Source organism: Oncorhynchus masou, chromosome 23 (genome assembly GCF_036934945.1).
Source record: "Oncorhynchus masou masou isolate Uvic2021 chromosome 23, UVic_Omas_1.1, whole genome shotgun sequence".
Classification (NCBI taxonomy): Eukaryota; Metazoa; Chordata; class Actinopteri; order Salmoniformes; family Salmonidae; genus Oncorhynchus; species Oncorhynchus masou.
The window spans coordinates 23,162,598-23,181,339 of NC_088234.1; the positions used below are offsets into that span (position 1 = coordinate 23,162,598).

The following is an 18,742-nucleotide window of genomic DNA, read 5'->3' on the forward strand; positions in this document are numbered from 1 at the left end:
GCTTGATTTAGTTCATATTGAGTTTGAGTTTTATAAAAAAATTATACATATTTTTTTAAATATTATTTAGTTTCAGTTTTTAGTATTTAGGGTCAGAAAGTAGCCATATGCGTTTGTTTTTGTGACATCACTTCGCGCCACAGGGGGGCAGTAAAACATGGTGATGGGTCAGGTCATAGGTTTGGTTCGGTGTAAATTATGAATCAATTTTAATGCGACTTGGATTTAAAAGGATAATCGGCGTCCGACTCAGATTGACATTTCTGTCGCACCGTTTAAAGCTATGGCCAGCTCTGGTTGTTGATTATGGGTATTCTTTTGCCTGTTCTGTAATAACTTGATAGCTGTGACTGTTTTTGCCACATTGTCAGTTACAACAAGTAAGATCTTCTTCCTTTGGTATGTACCATGCATCAAAATGTGCAGTCAAATACCTCTCCGGTGTGTGGATGATAAATCTGATGTAGGTTGAGCAACACATGCTGTGCCTCGGAGGACGGTTGATAGAAACAGACTGATATGCCCACAAAAACGAAGCAGTCAGTCCTTTTTTGCCACACAGTGTAAGTTATTTATACCTCTTTCAGAATCTCAACTGTATAGGTGTCTATATCCACTTGTAAGAAATCAACCCGTTTATTCTGACAGTGCCAGGATTTTTACATTTGGGATCAAGTGTTTGGTTGAATTTTCTAAAGGATGGCTCATCGCACAGTCCTGTGGACTTGCCAGACTGGATGAATAAATTAACCAGTGCTTTTTATTTATTCATACATACACACACTTGAATTAGGTTGCCATGTTTCTACTCTTTTCATGCTGAAGTTGGTTATCCTGACATGCAACAGCTAATAGTTGGTGGATGTCTCACTTTGTATTCATCTGAAATTGTTTGTATGATTATCTGTGTGCGCTGTTCAAATGAACTTTGAGGTTAGTTGGGTTCTCACTGTTCCACACACGCTGCCATCTGCTGACACCAGATTTGCTTTTCTCCTTTACAGCAATGTCCTCAAAACAATCCCATACAGGGCTTTAACTTTTGCTGCCGCCATTGTTCACGCCTATAGACAGGTTAGCTGACAACGCCACAAAAACGATGCACGTGATTCAATGGGGCAGAAGGCTATTGTTGTGATTCTGGATGGCCAGATAGCTAGCAACAATTACAAGATGCTGCCATGTCGGAAATCGTAAATGGATCATTTCAGCTAGTTTTATCTTGTTCTCGATAATGTTTTGTTGTAAGGTGTTGACTCATGTAATTTGTTTGCTAATAAGGGAAAAATTTGCTAGCTAGCTAAATTACAACTGTAACAATGTACAGAATTTGAGACGATAAGTGCTCATAGTGCAAACGCATTTGTTTTCAAGAAACATTGGAGATTAGATATAGTTCACGTTCTCTAAGCCAACCCTGTCAAAGCTGAATCCAAGCCAACCCCGTCTGTTTTGCCCCATAGTTGCGCAAGTGCCGGTTTTATTGCTAAACAACCCACCAAGATATATGGTTCACACTTGCCCTCGGATTTCTTCCCTATTAGCTACTGATACACAAGCTAGGCCTATTTAAAACGTTGCCATCTACTGGCAGCATTGACCCACCAGATTCAGAAGCTTGAAAACCCCATAAGAAAAAAGCTTTATAAAAAGAACCCATTTGATTGTTGCCCAAAAAAAAGTTGTATTTTAGTTAGTTTTGCAGTCAAAGAAACGAAGCTGAAGCTTGTTGTCCTTCATTTAACTAGTTTCAGTTTTTGTTTACTATAATAGTGAGTGTCAGTGCAAGTAGTCGAACTGTTGTTTCATTGACATCTGTAATTCTGTCATATTCTACTTGATGGTATGCAAGGATTTAGCCAAACCTTGCTATTTGTATCCAGAAAATATATGATTGATGCTACACTACCATTTCTAAAGCCTTTTATTCTAGGTAGAATCACATATCTCCAACAATGCAAACGGCAGCCGCATACAATCTGTAGGGATGCAAGGCCAATTTTTACATGCCAAGTCATCAATCATTCATTTAGCCCTTCAAGCCATCCAGCAACCCAAAAATCTATTCCAACACCAACTTTGGCAACAACAAAATTGGCTGAAAATTCCAACCAAATTTGGTGTGACATAAGTGTTATTTTGGTTTGTCTGGAAAGCGTTTGAAAGGGAGGGGGTAAAAAAAACACAATTACCAGGTGCTGCTGGCTTCTCCTCCCTTCCTGTAATTGTTTTTCTGGATTCGATAAAGAAACTAATTTCCCCTCATTAAACACAATGTACATGGAGACAGAAGGCAGTCGGTACAGAAGCCACAATGAACAAATGGCTTTTGATTCCAGAACAGATGATTGTACACGCAGGCGTCGAAATTAATATTAATTTCACCCCCGAATCCAATTTGTATATGTACCTGAGTAATACGCTGCAAATAGTGTTACATGAGCTATGTTCAGCAACCACACAGGCAAGGGGAAATAAATTGGGTAGATATTCCACCAGTTACTGATAAGCCCAGTTCAAAGTTCAATCTACTTAATAGCTTACCTGAATGTAAAAGGAAAGTTGTACATCTGAAATCGTTCAACCGAAATGTATCTTCCACATTTAACCCAAGCCCTCTGTACTTCAAGCAGCAACATTGTTTTAGCGTTGAATGGATGTATAGAGAGCTTCCATTGTCTTAGTTCGAAGACTACTCCTATTTAGATAAATCTCCTCGCCCTAAAGCTATCGACTCATTGGAGATCTGAAAAGAAGGAAGGCCTCGCCTGTAGCAAGGGCAAGATAAGTGCATGTTTCTAGTTTTTTTTGTCACGTGCACAAGTACACTGAAATGCCATTCTTGCAAGCTCCAAACCCCAAAATGCAGTAATCAATATAAAATGTAGCATTAAAATAACATAAGGTACAACAACAAAAAATGTGAACAGTTCCAATACCATATTTACAATGTGCAGGGACACTCGAGTGATAAAGGTAGATATATATGTATAGGAGTAAGGTGACTAGTCATTAGCAGCATAAATAAAGATTGTATGTGTGTGTGTGTGTGTGTGTGTGTGTGCGCGTGAGTGTGTAGACTCTTGTGAGTGTGCACAGAGAGGGTGCAAAAATAGATATAAAATACAACAAAAAAACTCAGTCTGTGTAGCCATTCTGTTAGCTATTTAGCAGTCTTATGGCTTGGGGATAGAAGCTGTTCAGGAGCCTGTTGGTGTCAGACTTGATGCACCGATTCCGCTTGCAGAGAGAATAGTCTACGGCTTGGATGGCTGGAGTCTAACGATTATCCGGGCCTTTCTTTCACACTGCTTGATTTAAAGGTCCTGGATGGCAGGGAGCTCGGCCCCAGTGATGTACTGGGCTGTCCGCACCACCCTCTGTAGCACCATGTGATCATGAGAGGTGTTTAAATACCAAACAGTGATGCAGCCAGTCAAGATACGCTCAGTGGTGCAGCTGTAGAACTTTGAGGATTTGTGGGTCCATGCCAAACCTGTTCAACCTCTTGGGGGGGGAAGAGGTGCTGTCGTGCTTTTTTCACAACTGTGCATGTGACTGGACCATTTTTAAGTCTGTAGTGATTTGGGCATTGACCGCCGAGTTCATGTAGTCCAAGGTCAGCTCCTTGGTCTTACTGACGTTGGAGCGAGAGGTTGTTGTCCCGTCACCACACGGCCAGGTCACTGACCTCCTCCCTGTGGTTGTCTCATCGTCGCCGGTGATCAGGCCTACCACTGTCATGTTGTCAGCAAACGTGACAATGGCGTTGGAGTTGTGTGTGGCCACACAATCTCGGGTTAACAGGGACTGTTGAGGGTCAGCATGGCAGAGGTAATGTTGCCTACCCTCATGACCTGGGGTCAGCCCCTCAGGAAGTCCAGGATCCAGTAGCAGAGGGAGGTGTTCAGTCCCAGGGTCCTAAGGTTGGTGACAAGCATGGTAGGGACATTGGATGTTGAATGCTGAGCTGGTGCCTATTCACATAGATATTATTCTTATCTTGGTGGGTGAGGGCAGAGTGCAATTGAGATTGCATCGTCTATGAATCAGTCGGGGCTGTATGCAAATTGGAGTGGGTCTACGGTGTCTGGAATGATGGCGATGTGGGCCATTACCAGCCTTTCAAAGCCCTTCATGATTACAGATGTGAGCACCACAGGGCGGTAGTCATTGGTATGAAGAGTTCTTGGGAACAGGAATTATTAGTCATTTTAAAACATGGGGATTACAGACTTGGACAAGGAGAGGTTGAAAATGACTGAATATGCCAGCCAGCTGATCTGCGCATGCTCTGAGAACAGACCCTCGAACAGCCTCGGAGAGCAAAAATCACCCAGTCCTCTGGATCGGTGGGGTCCCACACACACAATGTTATTGTCGAAGCGTGCAATAAATGCATCGAGTTCATCTGGAAGAGAGGCATCGTTGGGCAGATAATGGCTGGGTCTTCTGGACTGTAGCCTCGGCCACATGTGGCGGAGCCTGTGTAGTATGATTCCACCTTATTCCTAGATTGTCCTTTTGCTCGTATCATCACTGTGGAGTTTGTAGCGGGACGTTGTGTACTTGTTCCTGTCCTCGGGCACATCTGTAGCCTCAGCTTCGTCTGCGGTAGCTCCGTCTTAGTTTCAAATCAAATCAAATGCTATTAGTCACTTGCACCGAATACAACAGGTTGACCTTACAGTGAAATGCTTACTTACGAGCCCCAAACCAACAATGCAGTTTAAATAAAATACAGATAATAAATAAAAGTAGAGCAGCAGTAAAATAAGAAATCGAGACTATATACAGTGGGGGTCCCGGTACAGAGTCAATGTGCGGGGGCACCGGTTAATTGAGGTAATATGTACATGTAGGTAGAGTTAATAAAGTGACTAGGCATAGATGATAACAACAGAAAGTAGCAGCTGTGTAAAAGGGGGGGGGGGAATGCAAATAGTCTGCAAGTAGCCATTTGATTAAGTGTTCAGGAGTCTTATGGCTTGGGGATAGAAGCTGTTTATAAAGCCTTTTGTACCTAAACTTGGCGCTCCGGTACCGCTTGCAGTGTGGTCTAACAATCTATGACTAGGGTGGCTGGAGTCTGACAATTTTTAAGGCCTTCCTCTGACACCGCCTGGTATAGAGGTCCTGGATGGCAGGAAGCTTGGCCCCAGTGATGGACTGGGCCGTTCGCACAACCCTCTGTAGTGCCTTGCGATCTGAGGTCGAGAAGTTGCCATACCAGACAGTGATGCAACCAATCAGGATGCTCTCGATGGTGCAGCTGTAGAACCTATTGAGGATCTGAGGACCCATGCCAAATAGTTTCTCCTGAGGGAGAATAGGTTTTGTCGTGCCCTTTTCGACTCCCTTGGTGTGCTTGGACTACGTTAGTTTGTTGGTGATGTGGACACCAAGGAACTTGAAGCTCTCAACCTGCTCCACTGCAGCTCTGACGATGATAATGGGGGCGTGCTCAGTCCTCTGTTTCCTGTAGTCCACAATCATCTCCTTTGTCTTGATCACATTAAGGGAGATGTTGTTGACCTGGCACCACACGGCCAGGTCTATGACCTCCTCCCTATAGACTGTCTCGTCATTGTCGGTGATCAGGCCTACCACTTATGTCATCAGCAAACTTAATGATGGTGTTGGTGTTGTGCCTGGCCATGCAGTCATGAGTGAACAAGGATTACAGGAGGGGACTGAGCACGCATGTGTTGAGGATCAGCGTGGCGTATGTGATGTTATCTACCCTTACCACCTGTGGGGCCGCCAGTCAGGAGGTCCAGGACAGAGTTGCAGAGGGAGGTGTTTAGTCCCAGGGTCTTTAGCTTATTGATGAGCTGAGGGCACTATGGTGTTGAACGCTGAGTTGTAGTCAATGAATGTCACTCTCACGTAGGTGTTCCTTTTGTCCAGGTGGGAAAGGGCAGTGTGGAGTGCAATAGAGATTATCATCTGTGGATCTGTTGGGGCAGTATGCAAATTGGAGTGGGTCTTGGGTTTCTGGGATAATGATGTTGATGTGAGCCATGACCAGCCTTTTGAAGCACTTTATGGCTACAAACGTGAGTGCTACTGGTCGGTTACCTTCGTGTTCTTGGGCTCAGACACTATGGTGGTCTGCTTAAAACATGTTGGTATTACAGTCTCAGAAAGGGAGAGGTTGGAAATGTCAGTGAAGACTCTTTCCAGTTGGTCAGCGCATGCTCGCAGTACACGTCCTGGTAATCCATCTGGCCCTGCGGCCTTGTGAATGTTAACCTGTTTAAAAAGGACTTACTCACATCGGCTGCGGAGAGCGTGATCACAGTCGGCCAGAACAGCTGGTGTGCTCATGCATGTTTCAGTGTTATTTGCCTTGAAGCAAGCATATACAGTGCCTTGCGAAAGTATTCGGCCCCCTTGAACTTTGCGACCTTTTGCCACATTTCAGGCTTCAAACATAAAGATATAAAACTGTATTTTTTTGTGAAGAATCAAACAACAAGTGGGACACAATCATGAAGTGGAACGACATTTATTGGATATTTCAAACTTTTATAACAAATCAAAAACTGAAAAATTGGGCGTGCAAAATTATTCAGCCCCCTTAAGTTAATACTTTGTAGCGCCACCTTTTGCTGCGATTACAGCTGTAAGTCGCTTGGGGTATGTCTCTATCAGTTTTGCACATCGAGAGACTGAAATGTTTTCCCATTCCTCCTTGCAAAACAGCTCGAGCTCAGTGAGGTTGGATGGAGAGCATTTGTGAACAGCAGTTTTCAGTTCTTTCCACAGATTCTCGATTGGACTCAGGTCTGGACATTGACTTGGCCATTCTAACACCTGGATATGTTTATTTTTGAACCATTCCATTGTAGATTTTGCTTTATGTTTTGGATCATTGTCTTGTTGGAAGACAAATCTCCATCCCAGTCTCAGGTCTTTTGCAGACTCCATCAGGTTTTCTTCCAGAACGGTCCTGTATTTGGCTCCATCCATCTTCCCATCAATTTTAACCATCTTCCCTGTCCCTGCTGAAGAAAAGCAGGCCCAAACCATGATGCTGCCACCACCATGTTTGACAGTGGGGATGGTGTGTTCATTGTGATGAGCTGTGTTGCTTTTACGCCAAACATAACGTTTTGCATTGTTGCCAAAAAGCTCAATTTTGGTTTCATCTGACCAGAGCACCTTCTTCCACATGTTTGGTGTGTCTCCCAGGTGGCTTGTGGCAAACTTTAAATGACACTTTTTATGGATATCTTTAAGAAATGGCTTTCTTCTTGCCACTTCCATAAAGGCCAGATTTGTGCAATATATGACTGATTGTTGTCCTATGGACAGAGTCTCCCACCTCAGCTGTAGATCTCTGCAGTTCATCCAGAGTGATCATGGGCCTCTTGGCTGCATCTCTGATCAGTCTTCTCCTTGTATGAGCTGAAAGTTTAGAGGGACGGCCAGGTCTTGGTAGATTTGCAGTGGTCTGATGCTCCTTCCATTTCAATATTATCGCTTGCACAGTGCTCCTTGGGATGTTTAAAGCTTGGGAAATCTTTTTGTATCCAAATCCGGCTTTAAACTTCTTAACTACAGTATCTCGGACCTGCCTGGTGTGTTCCTTGTTCTTCATGATGCTCTCTGTGCTTTTAATGGACCTCTGAGACTATCACAGTGCAGGTGCATTTATACGGAGACTTAAATACAATCCACCTGTGTGTAATCATCATCATTAGTCATTTAGGTCAACATTGGATCATTCAGAGATCCTCACTGAACTTCTGGAGAGAGTTTGCTGCACTGAAAGTAAAGGGGCTGAATAATTTTGCACGCCCAATTTGTCAGTTTTTGATTTGTTAAAAAAGTTTGAAATATCCAATAAATGTCGTTCCACTTCATGATTGTGTCCCACTCGTTGTTGATTCTTCACAAAAAAATACAGTTTTCTATCTTTATGTTTGAAGCCTGAAATGTGGCAAAAGGTCGCAAACTTCAAGGGGGCCCGAATACTTTCTCAAGGCACTGTAAGTAGTTTAGCTCGTCTGGTAGTCTTGTGTCACTGGGCAGCTGTCTGCCGTGCTTCCCTTTGTAGTCTAATGGTTTTACAAGCCCTGCCACATCTGACAAGCGTCCGAGCCGGTGTAGTACGATTAGATCTTTGTGCAGTTGACACTTTGCAGGAGGGTATATTGAGATTTCTTATAAACTTCCGGGTTAGAGTCCCGCTCCTTGAAAGCAGCAGCTCTAGCCTTTAGCTCAGTGCAGATGTTGCCTGTAATCCATGGCATGTGTGTACGGTCACTGTGGGGACGTCGTCAATGCACTTATTGGTGAAGGCAATGACTGACGTGGTGTACTCCTCAATGCTATCGGAGGAATCCCGGAACATATTCCAGTCTGTGCTAGAGAAACAGTCCTGTAGCTTAGCATCTGCTTCATCTGACCACTTTTTTTTATTGATCTAGTCACTGGTGTTTCCTGCTTTAATTTTAAGCAGAAATCAGGGGGATAGAATTATAGTCAGATTTGCCAAATGGAGGGCGAGGGAGAGCTTTGTATGAGTCTCTGTCTGTGGAGTAAAGGGGGTCCTGAGTGTTTTTTCCTCTGGTTGCACATTTAACATACTGATAGAAATTTGGTAAAACAGATTTAAGTTTCCCTGCATCAAAGTCCCCGGCTACTAGGAGCTCCATCTCTGGGTGAGCATTTTCTTGTTTGCTTATGGCAGAATACAGCTCATTCAATGCTGTCTTTGTGCCAGCCTTGCTTTGTGGTGGTATGTAAAACAGCTACGAAAAATACAGATGAAAACTCTCTAGGTAGATAGAGTATCTCATGACAAGCTGTAGACCACAGTACCTCAGGCGAGCATTAGCTCAAGACTTCCTTAGATATCGTGCACCACCTGTTATTTACAAAAATACACAGTCCGCCGCCCCTTGTTTTACCAGACGCTGCTGTTCTATCCTGCCTGTACAGCATATAACCAGCCAGCTGTATGTTGATAGTGTCGTCATTCAGCTACGTCACCGTGAAGCATAAGATATTACAGTTTTGAATGTCCTATTGGTAGTTTAATCTTCTACGCAGGTCATCTATTTTATTGTCCAAAGATTGCACATTTGCTAGCAGAATGGAAGGAAGTGGGGGTTTATTCGATCGCCTATGAATTCTCAGGAGGCAGCCCGCCCTACAGACCCTTTTTCTCCGCCTCCTCTTCACGCAAATCACATGGATGTGGGCCTGTTCCCGAGAATGCAGTATATCGTTTGCGTTGGGCCTCATCAGACACGTTAAAGGAAACAAAGGATTCTGCCAGTCCGTGGTGAGTAATCGCAGCCGTGATGTTCAATAGTTATTTTTGGTCATAAGAGACGGTAGCGGCAACGTACAAAACACGTTTAAAAAAATACTTTACAAACAAAGCAAATATATATATATATATATATATGGTGCCATCTTGCACAGTTTAGTGCAAACCTCTGTGTTAATTCAGGGCTTTTGATTGGGGAAGCAGCAAACCTTCACTGTGGGAACAACATCACTGATGCATTTCCTCATGAATCTGTCACATGTACTTTCGGTTTGAACTTCTGCTGTGCTGTCTGCCGTGTGTGTGCGTGTACTGTAATTTACAGGTATCTAAAATGCCCTCCATAGCCACTAGCCTTGGGTAAACTACCGTAAAACTTCAATTAATGGCCGAGGCTTTATTTGCTTAAAATCACTGAAAAAAAAGACGCTTAGAGACGTGCTTCTATTTGAACCCGGCATCTATTTCCTTAATGCACACATTTTGCTCATTTGCATAGTTCATTGTTTAATTCCAGTATTTTAATCAATTTCTTCACTTCATGCAGTGTTAACATTTACACACCGTCACATTTCTTTTGTCTTAGTATTTCTCTATATAACTTCAGTGACAATCATTCCCCTTTTACAATTTCACCACTAGAGGGCGATCAGATGATTTCTAAAAGGTCTGTACTTTTTATTTTTTATTTTACCTTTATTTAACTAGGCAAGTCAGTTAAGAACAAATTGTTTTCAATGATGGCCTAGGAACAGTGGGTTAACTGCCTGTACTCCCGAAGTTCTTGATTGTTTTTGTGCTTGCCAGTTAACAGCTGAGAACAGCTAGCTAACAGCCAAAACTGATGATTACTGAGTTATGTAAATTATGGCAATGTCAAAATGTAACCAATCAAACATTAAACATTGTAAACAATTAATGGCAATTCATGGTAAACTCGTAAAAACAACTCCTTTAGAACCAGTGTTTGTTTGAAACAGGTGTTTATTTGCTGAAATATGTGCCATTGCCCGGCTATTAAAAGGGACCGACAGCTATTTGAGACTGCGTTTATTTGAAGTTTTACGGTATTCAAATCGATACAAGACCTGTACATTTAACTCCTGTAAAAGCCTTCACCTACAGTAGAGGAGCGATGAAGTCATATCTTATAGGAGGTCGACTGATTATAATTTTTCCATGCAGATACTGATACCGATTATTGGAAGACCAAAAAAAAAAAGATATTTGTAATAATGACAATTACAACAATACTGAATTAACTTATTTTAACTTTATATAACACATAAATAAAAATCAATTTAGTCTCAAATAAATAATGAAACATGTTCAATTTGGTTTAAATAATGCAAAAACAAAGTGTTGGAGAAGAAAGTGCAATATGTGCTATGTAAAAAAAGCTAACGTTTAAGTTCCTTACTCAGGTCATGAGAACATATGAAAGCTGGTGGTTCCTTTTAACATGAGTCTTCAATATTTCCAGTTAAGTCGTTTTAGTTTGTAGTTATTATAGGAATTTATAGGACTATATCTCTATACCATTTGTATTTCATATACCTTTGACTATTAGATGTTCTTATAGGCACTATAGTATTGCCAGCCTAATCTCAGGAGATGATAGGCTTGAAGTCATAAACCAGTGCTGTGCTTCAAGCATTGCGACGAGCTGTTGGCAAACGCAGGAAAGTGCTGTTTGAATGAATGCTTATGAGCCTGCTGCTGCCTACCACTACTCAGACTGCTCTATCAAATCATAGACTATCATTATAATAAGAACACACAGAAATACGAGCCATTAATATGGTCAAATATGGGAACTATAATTTTGAAAACAAAACGTAAATTCTTTCAATGAAATACGGAACCGTTCTGTATGTTATCGAACAGGTGGCAACCCTCAGTCTAAATATTGCTGCTACATTGCACAACCTTCAATGTTATGTCATAATTATGTAAAATTCTGGCAAATGAATTACGGTCTTTGTTAGAAAGAAAGGTTCTTCACACAGTTCGCGACGGGCCAGGTGGCCCAAACGGTTGCATATACCCTGACTCTGTTTACACTGAACGCAAGAGATGTGACACAATTTCCCTAGTTAATATTGCCTGCTAACTAAATATGCAGTATTAAAAAAATATACTTGAATATTGATTTTAAGAAAGGCATTGATGTTCATGGTCAGGGACATTGGTGCTATGAATGTGCTTTTTTCACAAATGCGCTTTTGTTAAATCACCACCCGTTTGGCAAAGTAGAATGTGATTCGATGATATAATAAATGTGGCCCCTGTTAATTTATGCAACGCAGGACAAGCTAGTTAACCTAATAATATCGTCAACCATGTGTAGTTAATCACTAGTTATGTGAAGATTGATTGTTTTTTTTTATAAGATACATTTAATGCTAGCTAGCAACTTACCTTGGCTCCTTGCTGCACAAGCGTAACAGGTGGTCAGCCTGCCACACAGTTTCCTCGTGGACTGCACTGTAATCGGCCATAATCGGCATCCAAAAATGCTGATTACCGATTGTTATGAAAACTTGAAATCGTCCCTAATTAACTGGCCATGCCGATTAAATCGGTCGACCTCAATCATATACAGTTAATCAGGTTAAGGGAATTGAAGAGATCATGTTGAGTCACACTGTACTGGCAAATTTGATACCAATGTCCAAAAAGCTAAATCAAATCACATATCGAATCGACATCAGGGAAACAACAAAAAAAGATTATAAAACGGAGAAACTAAAACAGCACAGCCTCTGAGAATGAAATGGTGGCCTTTAAGAAAGTAGTTAGGATTGGTTTTGATGAAACTAGTGTTTTTACTGAGGGCACCAAATTATCCCGTATCATAAAACATTTACGCCATTAGCTGGAATGTGGGATAGCGTATAGAAGGGATGGCTTAAATCATGAGAGTAATACACACACACAGAGTCATTATACAGAGAGACAATGCTGAATAAAGACCTCCACATTTCACTGCCCCACAGCTCAAGTGGAGCTGGCAGGAGCCATTCATAGTTTGCACCTCTGTCACTCAGTCACGTCATGCCATTGTTATGAACATTCTCAAGCCGCCCTCTGCCGGCGGCATCATAGTGGTGCCCAAAAGTCGTGATAAGCCCAATCATTCTGGACGGAGGCTAACGACTGTTTAGTCTAAATTACACAACAGTGTCCTGGAAATATGAGGACATCTCTAACGTAGGCAAATATTTAGTTGGAAACAACTTTGCCATCATTATCATGTCGTCAAATTCCAAGTTTAGACAGATGGAAATGTCGTCATTAGCTAGCAAAATTCGTCAAAAATAGCAAGCAATGCTAACATGCTAACGGTCTACCCTCAATCTTAGCTAGCTAGACAATGTTACACGGCATCTAAAGTCAATCTGGCGACATCAAAACTACAAAAGGGTTTCCTACTAACCATTTGCCTCCTTTCAAAATGGCATTTATTTCCAAGCCACTATAATATATTTGGTCAAATATTCATTGCACGCAATGACTACATCAAGCTTGTGACAAATTTGTTGGATGCATTTGCTGTTTGTTTTGGTTGTGTTTCCAATTATTTTGTTCCCATTAGAAATGAATGGTAAATAATCGATCTGTATCATTTCAAATACAAAGTGAAGGACTACAGAGCCAAAACACTTGTCACTATCGGAATTCTTTTGGAGCTCACTATGTCAGCCAGGTTAAGAAATATAACCATTTGTTATGCTTTTGTCAGAAACGTCTCAGGAAAAACATTTGTCAAGACAACAAAACAATAGAGGGAAAGAAACCTTGAAGAAAAAAAAATCTGTGACAAGAACACAATACACATTCATTTTACAGATTGACAACGAATGTAACTAGGTGAAAACTATGTACTCAATAAACATCTCCCAGCTACGAAACAGACTGGAGGTATAAGGGAGTGTTGTGTGCCTTCACAAACCCTTTATAAGGAACTTTATAATGCTTCACGAACCATTCATAAGCAAATGCCATGCTAAACAATAAAAAAGTTATTTAACGTTGGCAATGCACCAGATTAATAGCTATCTGCCTGGCTTGTAAAACACAGGTGGGACCACCTTGCAAGAATTAAACATTGATAACCATCCACCGTGTCATTGATTCAAACAACTGCTTATTAAACCAAATTAAATATTTTTTTCCACTTGATCATTTAGGCCTAGATATCTAAAACAATAAGCAGTTTGATTTGATCAGAACATTCATCTATACGTACAGTATGGCCCAGTTTGATTGAATTCCAGCCCACAACGAATAAAGTGTGATTTCATGAGAAGAAAAAACACCTACTAGACCTTAGAACACCTAAAGCAGTAATGACTGTAGGGTAAGGTTACCACTGGTTGTTTTCACAAGCCAGATGGCACACAGGTAGATCCCTGCACCAGCTATGAGGTGCTATATACACCTCCCTCTTCATCATCTACCCTCTCCTTTTTCTTGATATTCTGGCAGTAAAAGGTCATTTCCAGACAGAGCAACTCTTGCTACCAGGATTATCAATTTTCCAGACATATTCACTTTACTGCATAAGCGGTTGGCTAAAACGAATTAGGCCAGCCATCCAGAATGCACTGCAATGGTACTGCACCACAACAAGAGGAAAGGTGAGGTCAGCATCGAGCAATATAGTCAAAAGTGATATCTGTCAGACATACACCGTTGGGACACTGCCCACAGCTGTGGAGCAAATATTATGAAGAACGACGTGGCATTGGATGAGCAAAGACAAGATGCACTGAAAGTAAACTACAGGTTGACATCCAATTAGACAAAAAAAGCAGAGCATGAACTGTCCTCTCGTTATTCCTCTAGGGGGAGGATGTCAAGGTCTTCACCGTCCAAGGTAGATGGCTCGTTTAGGTTTTGTCATGGGCATGTTTACCGTACACCCACCACATTGAAGATATGGCTGTAATCACGTGTCACCACCTTGGGAGCACTTCACAGAGGATGAGATGGAAAGTCAGAGACAAACAAGTGTTAGGTAGTAAGCCTACTAAACCTTGGTGAGGAACTGACCAGAAGGATTCAAAACTTTGACAAATAAATTAATGTTGCAGACTCTGATCCTATTTGGAATGTTTTATTTCACACACACACACACACACACACACACACACACACACACACACTAGTCCATTCCCTTTCATATCTGGCATTGAGGACAAAATGGCAGATGTATATTGAAATGTGACAGAAGAGAAGTTGAAAAGTTCTGATAAATTCAAATTAATCGTACAAATAATTTATCAATACATCCAGTCACTACAAAAGATACAGGCCACTCAGGGATTCCAGCATGAGGTCAATTGTGACTTTAAAACAGTTAGAGTTTAATGGCTGTGATGGGAGAAAACTGATGGGTGGATGGAACATTGTAATTACTTCAGAATACTAACCTAAATGACAATTAAAAAAATGAAGACTGTAGCAAATCAGAATATTGCAAAACATGCATCCTGTTTGCAACAAGGCACTAAAGTAATACTGCAAAAAATGTGGCAAAGCAATTCACTTTTTGTCCTGAATACAAAGTGTTGTATTGGATTTGCCCCAAACATACTTAGTATCACTCTCCATATTTTCAAGCATAGTGGTGGTGGAATCATGTTATGTGTATGCTTGTATTTGTTAAGAACTGGGGAGTTTTTCAGGATAAAAAGTACAACGCAATGGAACTAAGCAAAGGCAAAATCCTAAAAGAAAATCTAGTTCTGTCTGCCTTCTACCAGACACTGGGAGATGAATTCACCTTTCAGCAAGACAACCTAAAACACAACGCAAAAATCTACACTAGAGTTGCTTACCAATAACATAGTGAATGTTCCTGAGTAGCCGAGTTACAGTTTTGACTTAAATCTGCTTGAGAATCTATGGCAAGACCTGAACATGTTTGTCAAGCAATGATAAACAATCAACTTGACAGAGCTTGAAGAATTTGTAAAATAATAAATGGGCAAATGTTACACAAGTCAGATGTGGAAAGCTCTTCAAGACTCACCCACAAAGACATGCAGCTGTAATTGCTGCCAAAGGTGATTCGAACATGTATTGATTCCGGGGGTTGAATACTTATCTAATCAAGATAGTGTTGTATTTTTCATGATTTATTTTTTTACAAACGTTAGATTTTTTCTTCGACTTTGATATCAGAGTACATTGTGTAGAGTCGTTGACAAAAATAAATGACAATTAAATCCATTTTAATCCAATTTAGTAAAACAACACAGTCAATGCGGAATAAGTCAAGGGGTGTGAATACTTTATGAAAAAAACTGTATATAGATAGCAAAACATTAAATGAGTAAATAAGTGTGAACGCGTATGGCCTACGTCAGTGGACTACTGGGGTGTCGCAGATATGGCAGTCTTGTGTGCAAAGGAATGAGATTAAAACATACAACTAACCAATTCTGGTGGCTCATGCTAGCCTATATTTAATTTATCGTGCGATGCCGATGGTCCCCTCAGGTCTGTTCGTGCGTCCGTTTTCCCATAACTTGCATGGTGGCACTCAAAATTGACAACATTATACGTGTGGAAAAACATCCATTGTCATTCTATTCCAATTATTGCCGTTCATCCGTTACTCTATACGCAGTTTTCCCTTGAACATCCTATTGTATACAACCACTGTTTCAAGCACCCATTGTAAAACGGACTGAGCTGTTTAAGGGTACCCTACATAAACTTCATTCATCACCAACTTCATACTGGACTAAGTAACGCATTATTTTAACATATTCTAAAAGCTGGGTTGTGAATACAGAAACGGACAAACGCACGTTGCCGGTGCATAGTGCCAACCATTCCCTTTATAATAAACCATACAACAAACTATTTGAAATGTGCACATTGGTTCCCTAATTTGGATAGAGCAGCAAGGACGCGCTCATTAAGTGACGCTCTTTAAATCACCGCAACTGACACCAGAAACTATTGATATCTTGACAAGGCAATTAATTGCAAACTGCGTAACCAATGAATACCAACCGTGACACACCGTCGCCAAGTTAACTTAAAAATGAAGTCTTAAATATAAGAAAGTATAACTCATTAGCCTACACATTACATCCAACACAGGCAAATATTGTATATACGAGAAACTGCAGGTAGGCTAATTGAAGTGCATATGCGAACCACAATATAGATGAAGATGCAGGCAAAATCGTATAGCCTACGAATTTGCATAATATTCTTACCGTGTTTTAGAAGACACTGGTGAAACGATGATACCCTTCAAATAGTTCTCCCATTGAAAGTGTGAGTAATACAATTGTTCACACTTATTTTCTTAACACAATTGATATCGTCTTGCGCACAGAACAGTCTCCTCAGAGGGTCGAGGGAAAAGAAGGGCGATTCAAAATAATTATTTCGAATAATTCCACTTATATTTTCTCAAAGTCCGATAGTAGGCTAGAAGAGCTGGACATGTCTGTATGATCCGTGTACTGTCGATATTGCTGGAGAAAGAACGGTCTCCTTGTGTATCCAGATGACAGTCCCTCAAAAGAAGTGGCGCACAACACGTCCTCTTGTGCAGTAACTACTACATCACGTCCGAAAGTAAAAGCTCAAAGGCGAAACACGTTAGCGCAAAAAATAGTAGGCTATGCCAAATAAATGTGTCTTGTTTGAAAATCTCCACGGCAAAGAACTCGATATATTTTTTGCTTCCAAAGCTTTGCTCTCTGCGCATATGACAAACCAATTTCGGAGCACTGCCTGGGAGAAATGCGGTCTTTGACTCAAGGTAGTATGCGAGAACGGCGAGACGCAAAACTCGGATCTGGATTGTCGCTCACACAATATACTCGGGCTCCACCTAGCAGTAAACATGGGATAAAAATGCAACCAACTACCTACGCCTCTACCTGTGTCATGCGTATTTGACTGTCAAGTGAAAGTCATATTACATTTGTTTAAGTAATATAGGTCTGTGCTTGTAGGCCTGAATCGAAATATTTATGAGTAACATACCTCTCAATAATTGCTTGGTAAGGCTGTGGACATGTGAAAATGAATTAACTGTCAGCTGCTAGCAACACTGTATATAAGTGTACCACTTTCATTCAAGTACTAAATAATTGACAGCTGTGCCATATAGATTGAAAAATAGTTGGGAAGAGATTTTCGATGTAGTGATTCCATGGTTTGTGAACTGATACGCAAAACGACTCCGGATTCAAACCGTATAATTTTTCCATTTAAATTATTATACAAAATTATTGCAACCAATATAATGTTATATATATGTATGGGAGATACAACCTTCCCAGCTCTGCAGATTTTCCTGCGAAGAGACAGTCATTAGATCATTTCTTTTGGTACTGTCCATATGTAGCTTGTTTTTGGTCACAGGTCCAAGAATGGCTAATGCTGCAGATAGCACTACTGGGTGGTTTGAAAAGTCATCGTCAATCGATCAATAATATAATAATACTTTTAGCAACAGAATTTTTTTTTTTTATTTACCATCTGTAGAAACTATGAGAATGGAAAGGTTCAGAACTTTTGTGACACATCACAGCACAGTTGAAAATCACATGGCAAATAGAAGAGATAGGTGGGAGGGGTTGAATGGAGCTAAACGGTGGGACTAATAACAACAAGATAACTCATGTCAAATATACTGTGTCTGTAAAATGTATATACTGTAGGTTCAGAACCTTTGTGAAACAGCACAGTTAAAAATATATGGCAAATAGAAATTGGATGGACATCAGAAATAGATGAGAGAGGTTGAGGGTAGAGGAAGGACATCAGAAATAGATGAGAGAGGTTGAGGGTAGAGAAAGGACAGGTCAAAAAACAAACAAATAGAACTATTGTAAAATAGATTGTGTCCGTAAAATGTATATAGTATGTATAAGCTGGAAGTAGCAGCCTGAGTGTTGTTAGGGGAGGGGTGGTAGGGTTAGTGGAAAATAATAAAGGAAAACGTTTTTCTTTTCAAGAAATATGTATGTAGATATATAAATACCAGTCAAAGTTTGGACACACTTACTGATTCAAGGGTTTTTCTTTATTTTTACTATTTTCTGCATTGTAGAATAATAGTGAAGACATCAAAACTATGAAGTAACACATATGGGATCATGTAGTTACCAAAAAATTGTTTAACAAATCAAAATATATTTTTTGTTTGAGATTCTTCAAAGTAGTCACCCTTTGCCTTGATGACAGCGTTGCACACTCCTGGTATTCTCTCAACCAGTTTCACCTGGAATGCTTTTCCAACAGTCTTGAAGGAATTCCCACATATGCTGAGCACTTGTTGGCTGCTTTTCCTTCACTCTGTGGTCCAACTCATCCCAAACCATCTCAATTTGGTTGAGGTCGGGGGATTGGAGAGGTCAGGTCATCTGATGCAGCACTCCATCACTCTCCTTCTTGGCCATCTAGTCTTTACAC

At 40.8% G+C, this 18,742-nt stretch overlaps 1 protein-coding gene across 1 annotated transcript in view; it reads right to left on the bottom strand.

The window, feature by feature from the left end:
- Positions 1-17,050, bottom strand: part of LOC135510600 (adhesion G protein-coupled receptor L3-like) — a 355,347-nt gene extending 338,297 nt beyond the window's left edge. The window contains 1 exon segment of the mRNA XM_064931641.1: positions 16,528-17,050. The gene's annotated coding sequence lies outside the window, so the exon portion shown is untranslated.
- Between the last annotated feature and the right edge of the window lie 1,692 nt (positions 17,051-18,742).